Below are 9,444 nucleotides of genomic sequence, written 5' to 3'. Positions count from 1 at the left end.
CCCTTCAGCAGTGTTTTTAAGAGTTTATGTGGGTCCAGTAGTCGTTAAAATCTTAGCGATCCTGATCATCGATCATATATCAGAAAATATCAATAGTTAGAGCTTGTTTTTGAAACATCTTCTTCGGAAAAATTGCTCTCAAGTTTCAAGAAATGCTGTGTACTTGCTATCAATATTGTATACAGCTGAATCTGGGTTCCGAAGTTGATGTCGAAGGGTTCTGCCACTGCGATCATTATTTCTTAAAGCCCTTTGTGCCTTGTTAAGTCCTACTGGAAAAGCGGGTTGTCTTCGGGAGACAAATCGAGAGAGAAATATATAGATATTGAGTTTCAATAACCCTTACGAAGCTGAATAAAGCGAGCCATTAGATTACTACACTCTTTAAGTTAGTTAGAAGTATCTGAGACTCTTTCTGAGAGAACTTATATTTAGTTGAGAGCAGTATCGGTTGACAGATAGGTTCCAAACCTTGATAAGCACATCCAAATTATGCGCCTAATTTTTGGCAAAGTGACTTTTATACTTGCAGTGACTTCTAACCGTTAAAATATATAAATAATACATCATAAATATTTCGCGCAGGGCATTTATGCTTGATTATGTACATATATATAATCGTTTTGCATCGATATGCGGCCTCAGCCGCACTGCATTTTCGTTTTTAATGAGCCACAAATTTGGGCATTTTTCGTTCAATTTGGCTGTCTGGCTGTCCTCTGTGAAAAAGGTCAGTCAAACTTGAATCGCAAAAAGCCGAATCGCCGTCAACAACAAACTGAGGAGCTTTGCGACTGATGTCGGTCGAGCAGTCGACCTAATTGTCTGTCTCCTGACTCAAGCAGTGTGATCCTTAAATAGCCGCTGCGGCTGACGTCATCGCCGCAGAGTGTGGCTGCTGTGCATGTGTGACTGTGTGTAGTGGCAACACACCCAGGTTCAAGGTTACGCGTTCTGCATATAAATTTCGACAATAGTGCGGGATAATGATTCCCAAAAAACATTTATTTGTTGCTTTTTCTATGCTTGTGTGCTGCTTACTGCTGTGTTTCGATTGCATTTGATTTTATAATACCCTGCAGGAAATGTGGGAGACCGTTGGACATATATAAGAGTATATAAATGATCAGTGGGATGAGCTGAGTAGATTTAGACATGTATGTACTATATGTCTGTTAGCCTGTATCTATCCTTAGTGTTCCCTCAGTTTTTAGGATATGAATCTAAAATGTTGTACACGTTCTTTTCTTCACAAGAAGCTGCTCATTTATCGCAACTGATGATATCGGACCACTGTAGCATATATGTAGCTACCATACAAACTGAACGATCAAAATGAAGTTATTGTACGGAAAACTTTTTTATTTGACAAGATATGTTCACGACATTCGACACAGCCAATTACCAAAAGTAATGGTACAATCTCAGAAGAAATTGTTTATATCGGATTAATATAGCCTATAGCTGCCATACAAACAGACTGATCAAAATAAAGTTAGTGTATGGAAAACTTTTTTATTTGGCAAGATATTTTCACAAAATTTGGTATGGAGTATTTTCAAAGACAACGTCATAATCTCCGGACATTATTTTTTAGATCGTGTCACTATAGCATATAGCTGCCATACAAACCGAATGATCAAAATGAAGTTATAGTATGAAAAACTTTTTTATTTCACAAAATATTTCCACAAAATTTGGTATAGAATATTTTCGAAGACAACGCCATAATCTCCAAATAATTTCTTTTAGATCGGGTCACTATAGCATATAGCTGCCATACAAACTGAACTATCGTAATCAAGTGCTTGTATGGAAAACTTTTTTATTTGTTGAAATATCTCCAAAACCTACAGTATTTATTATTTTCTAAGACAATGCTATAATATGCGAAGATATTATGCAGATCGGACCACTATAGCATATAGCTGCCATACAAACTGAGCGATCAAAATCAAGTTAAAGTTGTTATTATACCCTTTTTATGCCATAAGCAAACCTGTGTAGGGTCTTTTAGCTTCAGCTTAAGTAAATGTGCTTTGTTTTTGTTTTTTAGTTTCATTTGTTGTTGTTATTTTGCTCCTCTTTTGGCGGCGACGCGTGCAGTGTATGGCAGCAATGCAGTTTTCGCTGTTGTGAGTTATGTTTTCAACCTCTTCGGGAGCTGCCTGCATATCGGCTTACATGCGTGTGTATGTATGTTATGTGCATATGTGTGAATAAGCGTTTGTGCATGTATGCAGCTGTTAATTTGTCGTAAATTTATTTCCATTCTAAGCGCATAAACCCATTTTAAACTTTATCGCTTTTAAAAAGCGCAAAAATAAAAAGAAAAGTTCTTGCTAAGCTTACACACATGCATACATATACATACATACATTTGGTTGAGAAATATATGAATGTATTGAATTTCATGTCATAATGTAAATATATAAATTTAGTTGTACACTTACATGCAGTTTAACATACGTTGCCACGCATGCGCTGAGTTGTAGCTACTTATGTATATATACCTAAGTATATACATATGTCCATATGTATGGTTTATAAGAACATAAGTTTGTATACAATCACAAGTCAAGCTCAGCTATTTTATTTATTTATTTTAATGTAATTGCAAGTAAGTAGGTTTTTGCGATTCTAAACTGGCTGTCAGTATTTTGCTTTATTTGCTTTTACAATTTTACTTTTGTTCGACCGCCTTTCCTTTTTAAGCCAGTCAGCACATGTCGGAAGTGGAACGACTGCAAGGTCCACCACGCCAGTGGGTACAAGTGTGTCAGTCGCCAATGCGCCGCTGAACAAATTTGGGCAGCACATTCGAAGTCGTAGTCCATACCTACGCGCAAGCGCAAAGCCATACGCATATATTTACTGTATGTATGCGACTGTATATTCATGCATTGTCCATTACATTGACGCACGTGTAATAAAAATATATATTTTTACAACTAAATTTACATAAAGATAAAATAAAGTATTTTTCTGATTTTTTTTTGCATAATTTAAATTTTATTGTTTGATGTGATGCTTTGGCGTTGCTTAACTCAAAATTTTGAAATGTAAAGCGGCATTGATATTCTAAGAAAAATGTAATGAAAATTCAGTGGGTGTATTTACCATTTATAGAATCATTAAAAACCTTCAGAAGTTCCATTGAAACGGTTGCACCGAAGCTTGATTACTATTCACAGCTGCAATTCTTATCGCAGCCATATATGTATATATGTAGGTTGATTAGGTCAGGTTAGGTTGTAGGGTTGATCCAAAAAAATCGATGGATTTCACTTGAACAAATATTTGTCCTTTGCGACCACATAGATCGACGAAAGGTTTTGAGGTCACCACAAACTTTTTAAGACGGCCAATGTCAATCCCAAACATTTCGCTAAGTTTTCCAAAGGTGTGTCTACTGAGATATTTCAAACTGAGTCTAGCAAAAGCTGGGTAATAGAGAAGAAAGTCAGAAGATGATTCCACCTCGGCTTCATTCATGTAAACCTATTGTACCGTATCCAGTCTGAACACCTACAATTGCGGCTAGATTGACTTTGCAAGTAGTTGACCAGTTGACCAGCGCCAGCCATGTTCGCTGTAGGGTCCATAGGTCCAGTGATAGAACGAAAGAGGACCTCGGAATCTACTCGCTTCCAATCGGATGGTGTGATAGTTCAATCTCAGTCTGGTAAAAGCCGGCCAATAGAGGAGAAAGTCACAAGATAATTACACTTCGGCTCATCCATATAAACCTATTGGACAGTGTACAGACAGAAGACCTAACAATGCGAATTGATAGACTTTCCAAGTATTTGACAAGCCTGCCATGTTCACTGGTGGTCCATAGACCTAGTGTTAGAACGCAAATGGACTTCGGAACAGAGCACAGTCAGAGAAGCTAGTACAATTGCAGCGAGATTGACTTTGCGAGTAGTTCGTAAGACTTCTAAGGGTTTACTCCCTTTGGGTTGGAAGAATCTGGCAGTCACACAAGTTCCGTTTGTTGACCAGCGCTTACCGAGCTCATTGGAGTTCCGTAGATATAGCGACTGAGCTCTAGATTATAACAGATTACCGACTCATTCACGATCTGATGAAATTGGAGTAAGGTTGCCCTACCCAGGTCAGCTCATCCGCTTTGCATTTCGACCATTCCACGGGGACCAGACACTCATACAGGTTCGAAATGGTAACAGCTTGTAACTATTACTATTAAGGTTCTGAACTCCTTGACGGATTTTGAGCGTACAGTCAGCGAACTCAAAGCTACATAGTATAGCCGCTCGGCTATCGTAGTGAATGCACACCTTCTGCAGGCAGTCTACACTTCAGAGCAGTGTATCTACAGCTCACTGGATGTCAGCCACCTTAGCTTGAAAGACGTTATAGTAGACTGGTGGCCTTAAACTAAAGTTGAGCTCTCCCCAGCGTTCAAAAGCAACCGGATTCATTCAAAGCAAGAAACTGGGGCTTAGACGTTTGAAAGACGATTTTTCATGTCAGAAATGCTGCCTCCACGTTCAAAAAAGAAATCGTTTTTGCGTCCGACTGCAACTGATGTTGAAAAATGAAACCATTTCGACAATCCTGAAAGCAAAACATCATTTCTGTTGCTGTCCAAACAGCCAAATCAATAGTCAAGCCGGAAATCACTTCCGCCAAGGTAATGCTCTGAATTTGGTGTGATCAGAAGGGCATGCTGATCATGAGCTTCTAAATTCGGGTGAAACCATTAATGGAGAGCGCTCCCGAAAATAATTCATCAAATTTAAATGAGCGATGGCCCAAAATTGGCTAGAATGCTCGTCTACATAAGAGGTAATAATTTTCCACCATGACTATGCTCGGTTTTATGATACAAGAGCGGTTAGAAACTACTTGGAAAACATCGTCTCAAAGTTTCAACTCATCCGCTTTATAGCACAGACCTAGCACCTTCTGACTAGCATTTGTTCCGGTCGCTGCAGAACGCCCTCTCTGGAAACAGTTCACAATAGAAGTGGAAATCAAAAATTGGCTTGGTTCTTTAATGACGTGTTACGTGGCGCAGTTCTTTTGAGCTGAACTCCAAAAATTGTTAGAAAGTTGTTAACATTTTTTAGCTTCAGTTGGCCAAAATTTTGAATAACAAACTTGTACAGGCTTTTCTTAAATAAACATTATATGACACAACTAATGGCAGCCAAATTAGGCTTTTGACAGCCTTCTATTGCCTACCAATTAAATTTTACCGGGTCAAATAGAAGAAATGGCACAACGAAATTAGTTTTGTGTTTGTACTTTTGTGCGGCTGGGCGAAAACTAAAATATTTCTTTCAGCATAACCAATAATTAATAACTCAGCATAGAGATCAACAACAGCCGAGCTTCGGCGGATGAACCAAATTATACGCTGCAGAACCACTAATTTCGAAACAAAAGATGTGGGAATAAAGTGAAATGCTGCGAAGCCGCCAAAATGCCATTGAAATGGGTGTCTTTTATGGTTATATAGTGGTTATATGGTCAAGCAAAAGCTTTATTGGCAATACAGCTTTTCAATAAAGTCATTAAATTGATAAATTGGCAGACGATGTCGTGGCTACACACAAACAAACACACACTCACACACGCACGCACACCGATCTCAAAAAGGTGAAAGCAAACAATATTCTAACAGACTGATATGTAGGTAATATGCTGGAAATTTTTACCTGTAGGTTAACGCAATGTGCAACAATAGCGCTCGAAGCGGGCATAATAGAATATGCCATATATATCTACATATATACATATATACAAATGTCTATATAAATGTGTTGCTGAAGAGTTAAAGAACCAGCCGTCTGTCGGCTGCGGCATTTCGGTAGTGTGTACGCACCGCGATTGCGTGTCCCAATACATATACTCTTACACTTGTGTACGGACTTCCACACAATTCGTCGCGGCATGTGGCGCATGCGCGATTGATGAATCGATCGGTCAAGCCGGTGATCGATCCGCCGTTGAAGTACACATTAGATAGATCGCAGCTAATCGTGTTTGTTTTTGCACTCAACTTGGCCTAACACTTTTTTATGCCACGCTTATTGTTGTTATTGTTTGGGAGTGACTGCTTCGAGCTTATGTGTGGAAAGTATGCGATAAACATAAATAGCAGCACATAATAACGAACGATAATGGCGCAGACGACGACTTCTAATTAAATTTTACTAAGAACCGAAAATTTATGCAAGTTTTTTTTTTTTTTTGGGGCTCAATAGAATTCAATTTAAAGTGATCTTCGGCTTCTTTCACTAAACGACAGTGTGAAATATGTGTTTGTAGATGGGTTTTGAGTTTGAGCGCGCGATAAGAAGAGCGAAGAATACGTAAGCGATAAAAGTTGCAGGACTAGTGGCGTTTAACTTTGTTGTTGTGTCTGGCAGCTAGAGGCGCATTCAAATTAGCATTCGAATCAGCTGTTAGGATGATTGTTTTAACGGTATAAAACGAGTTATTATGGATTTGAATCCAAATTCGAATTATGTTAGAGAATTAATTGGAACTGGGCTGCACCAGGTTTCGGCACTTGTAACCAATTAAAAAAAAAAAACAAAAAATCGGTTTGGAAAATTATTTTTATTTATTTTAAAGTACAAAATGTGTGAAAATAATTATAAAGTCAGGACCAATTCACTTTTGCTCGATATGACCACCTTTTGTCCTAACTGTGGCTTTGAGACGGTCAAAAAACGAATCGCAAGCTGCCCGAATGTGACTTAGCCTACTCACGGACAATGGCTTTCTTCAGCATCTCGAGACTGGTGTATTTTTTACTTCGGACCTTACTCTCCAAAATGGGCCAGAGAGAATAATCCATTGGATTCGCATCTGGTGAATTCGAGAGCCATTGTGTGGTCATAATGAAATGCGGAACGTTGTTTTTCACCCATTCTTGGTTCACTCCCGCTTTGAGAGACGGTGCTGAGTCTTGTTGAAACGTCCATGGTTTGCGACCGAAATGTTTGTTTGCCCACGATGAAAACAATTGGAGAGCGTCCATCTGCGGTGACAGCGGTCCAAACCACTATTTGTTGCGGGTGCTACCTCCTGGTGGCCAACCGATGACTTACATAAATTCTCGTATGAACGGTCGGTCAAGTAAACCCTATCGTTTGGAGAGCTTACGAATTGCTCAATTGGAAAAATTTTTTCGTCAGAAAACACAATGTTTGGAATTTGACCGCTTTCGGCCAAGCGAAGCAACTGCTTCACTCTCTCAAGTCTTATTTCTTGCTGCTTCGGTGTGAAGGGCTTTTTGGAACTTGTAAGGCTTGACCTTGAGCTCCTTTTTCAATATGCGTTGGATGCTGCGGTCGGATATTTTCAGTTCTTTAGCCATTTGAGTGGCACTTCGTCGTGGATTTCGCTCAAGTCGCTTCTTCACTTTCCGAACCATCTCACGTGATGTTGCAGTCTTTTGATCACCACCTCCATGGCGTTTTGCGATGTTACCTGTTTCATTGTAAAGAGTGATGGTGCGATAAACAAAAACTTTATTCACATTAAGGTGTTTGAGCTCACGAACAATTGCTGGCTGTGATTTTCCAGCAAAATATAAAGCAATCACACTATTACGTTTGAATTCCATCGCTGATCACTTTTTTTGCGTTCACTTTTGGCAAAACGCTTTTGTACACTTGTGAACAATACTCCGAACTGTCATTCAGCAAATTTATTAACAGCTGATTCCAGGGCGACAGCTGCACGAACGGTCGGAACGAGTGCCGGACCCTGTAGAACTAATGTATTTGTTATTACTAGACGTTATTGCGTGAAGTGGGCTCTAGGTTAGTTTAAGTCGAGTCTCGGGATTTCACTTGAACATATGAAATACAGGTTCTATGTGATGTCAAACTATTTTCGGTATAAATCAAGAAGCTCTCATGTACCAACGAGGCCCATGATCTAGATCAAGATGCTCCTATTTAACAGCGAAGCTCTTGATCTACACCGGTTTCCATGCAACAACGAAACTCCTTGAACCCATCACAAATCCAATTTATCTTCTTATATGGGATAGTTTTTAAAATATGACAGAAAGTTAGACCGGCGCAGAGACTCTAAATGTTTAAGACTGTTATGGAAATTATATTTAAATTCTAAAAGCTTAATTGCAGATGCACAAGAGTTATATACTTCTAAAGAGTCTTGTAAATCCAATGAGGCTAGTTGTTTTCGTCCTAACACTCCGAGTATCCGCATTACATACCGTATATTTTTCGGTTCCTAGATTCACTTATCCTGTAAACAGTCGAAAATACTATCATTATTCGTTCCTTTCAAGAACTTCGGCGAACCGAATATATTTCGGATCCTAGATTCACTTATCTTGTAAGCAGTCGAAAATACGATCATTATTCGATCCTTTCAAGAACTTCGGCGAACTGCTCCGGCAGTTAATGATATTACTATTCTTCTTTTGCGCTACAGCCCTGGATCGTTCTGGGCCGAGAAAACAAAACTTCGCCGGCAGCTGCCACCCTTTGCGAGGTCACGTCAGTTGTACAAAGCAAATGCGAACCGGCCTTTATGCACTAGGTCATTCCATTGGATGTGTGGGCGCCTTTGCTTCCTTTGACCACTAATGGATCTAGTGTTGAAGGAGGTTTTTGCTGGAGTATCGTCTTTCGGTACTCTTCGGTCATGCGGATGGCTACAAATATCTATCTGAGAGTAGTTTTCTCGAATGCTTCAAGTGTTTTCTCATCTCGGTTCATCATAGTCCATATTTCTGTGTATAATATGATGGAAATAATGAGAGACCTGTAAAGCTTAATTTTTGTTCCTCGAGAAAGGGATCTGAAGGAAAAGAGGCAATTGAGGTTCCTAAAATAGCAGCTGTTGGCTAAAATCATTCTGCGCTTGAACGAGAGCAAAAACAGAATACCTTAGCCTGGAGATCTAAAATCATTTTGCGCTTGAACTCCAGGCTTTTTGCTCTCGTTCACCACAGGACCAACATCTTTAACTTATACTTCTCGGCTGGAAAAGGATGCGCTGAGGGCTCTGTTGTTACGGCTCCATGTGTCCATAATGTGGTGCCACAGTGGTTCAGATTAGTGGTGCGTACAATAAAAAAATGAAGTTAATTGGCGAATCGAATGCTACGAGTCTATGTAAATAGAAACTCCGCGCTCACCAAATCCGCAGTCATGCATTAAGTAAGCTCCTGCCGGAATTTCACTTGCAGCGTAACTAATCGTGGGAATATCTTCGGTGCACTGCCAAATAAATTAAAAATTAATTTTATATACGGATAATGATCATGTTATATATATATAATAACAACAATAAGGAAAACAACAACATCCACAAAAGTACAACTATTGTACATACAACAATTTACATATGTTTTTTGTGCTAATAACTATGTACAACAACAATATTATGAAATCACTCCATGCTGTTGTTGTTGTTGCTATT

The sequence above is a fragment of the Bactrocera tryoni genome, chromosome 3, assembly GCF_016617805.1.
Source record: "Bactrocera tryoni isolate S06 chromosome 3, CSIRO_BtryS06_freeze2, whole genome shotgun sequence".
Lineage (NCBI taxonomy): Eukaryota > Metazoa > Arthropoda > Insecta > Diptera > Tephritidae > Bactrocera > Bactrocera tryoni.
Note: the sequence above shows the minus strand (reverse complement) of the source record.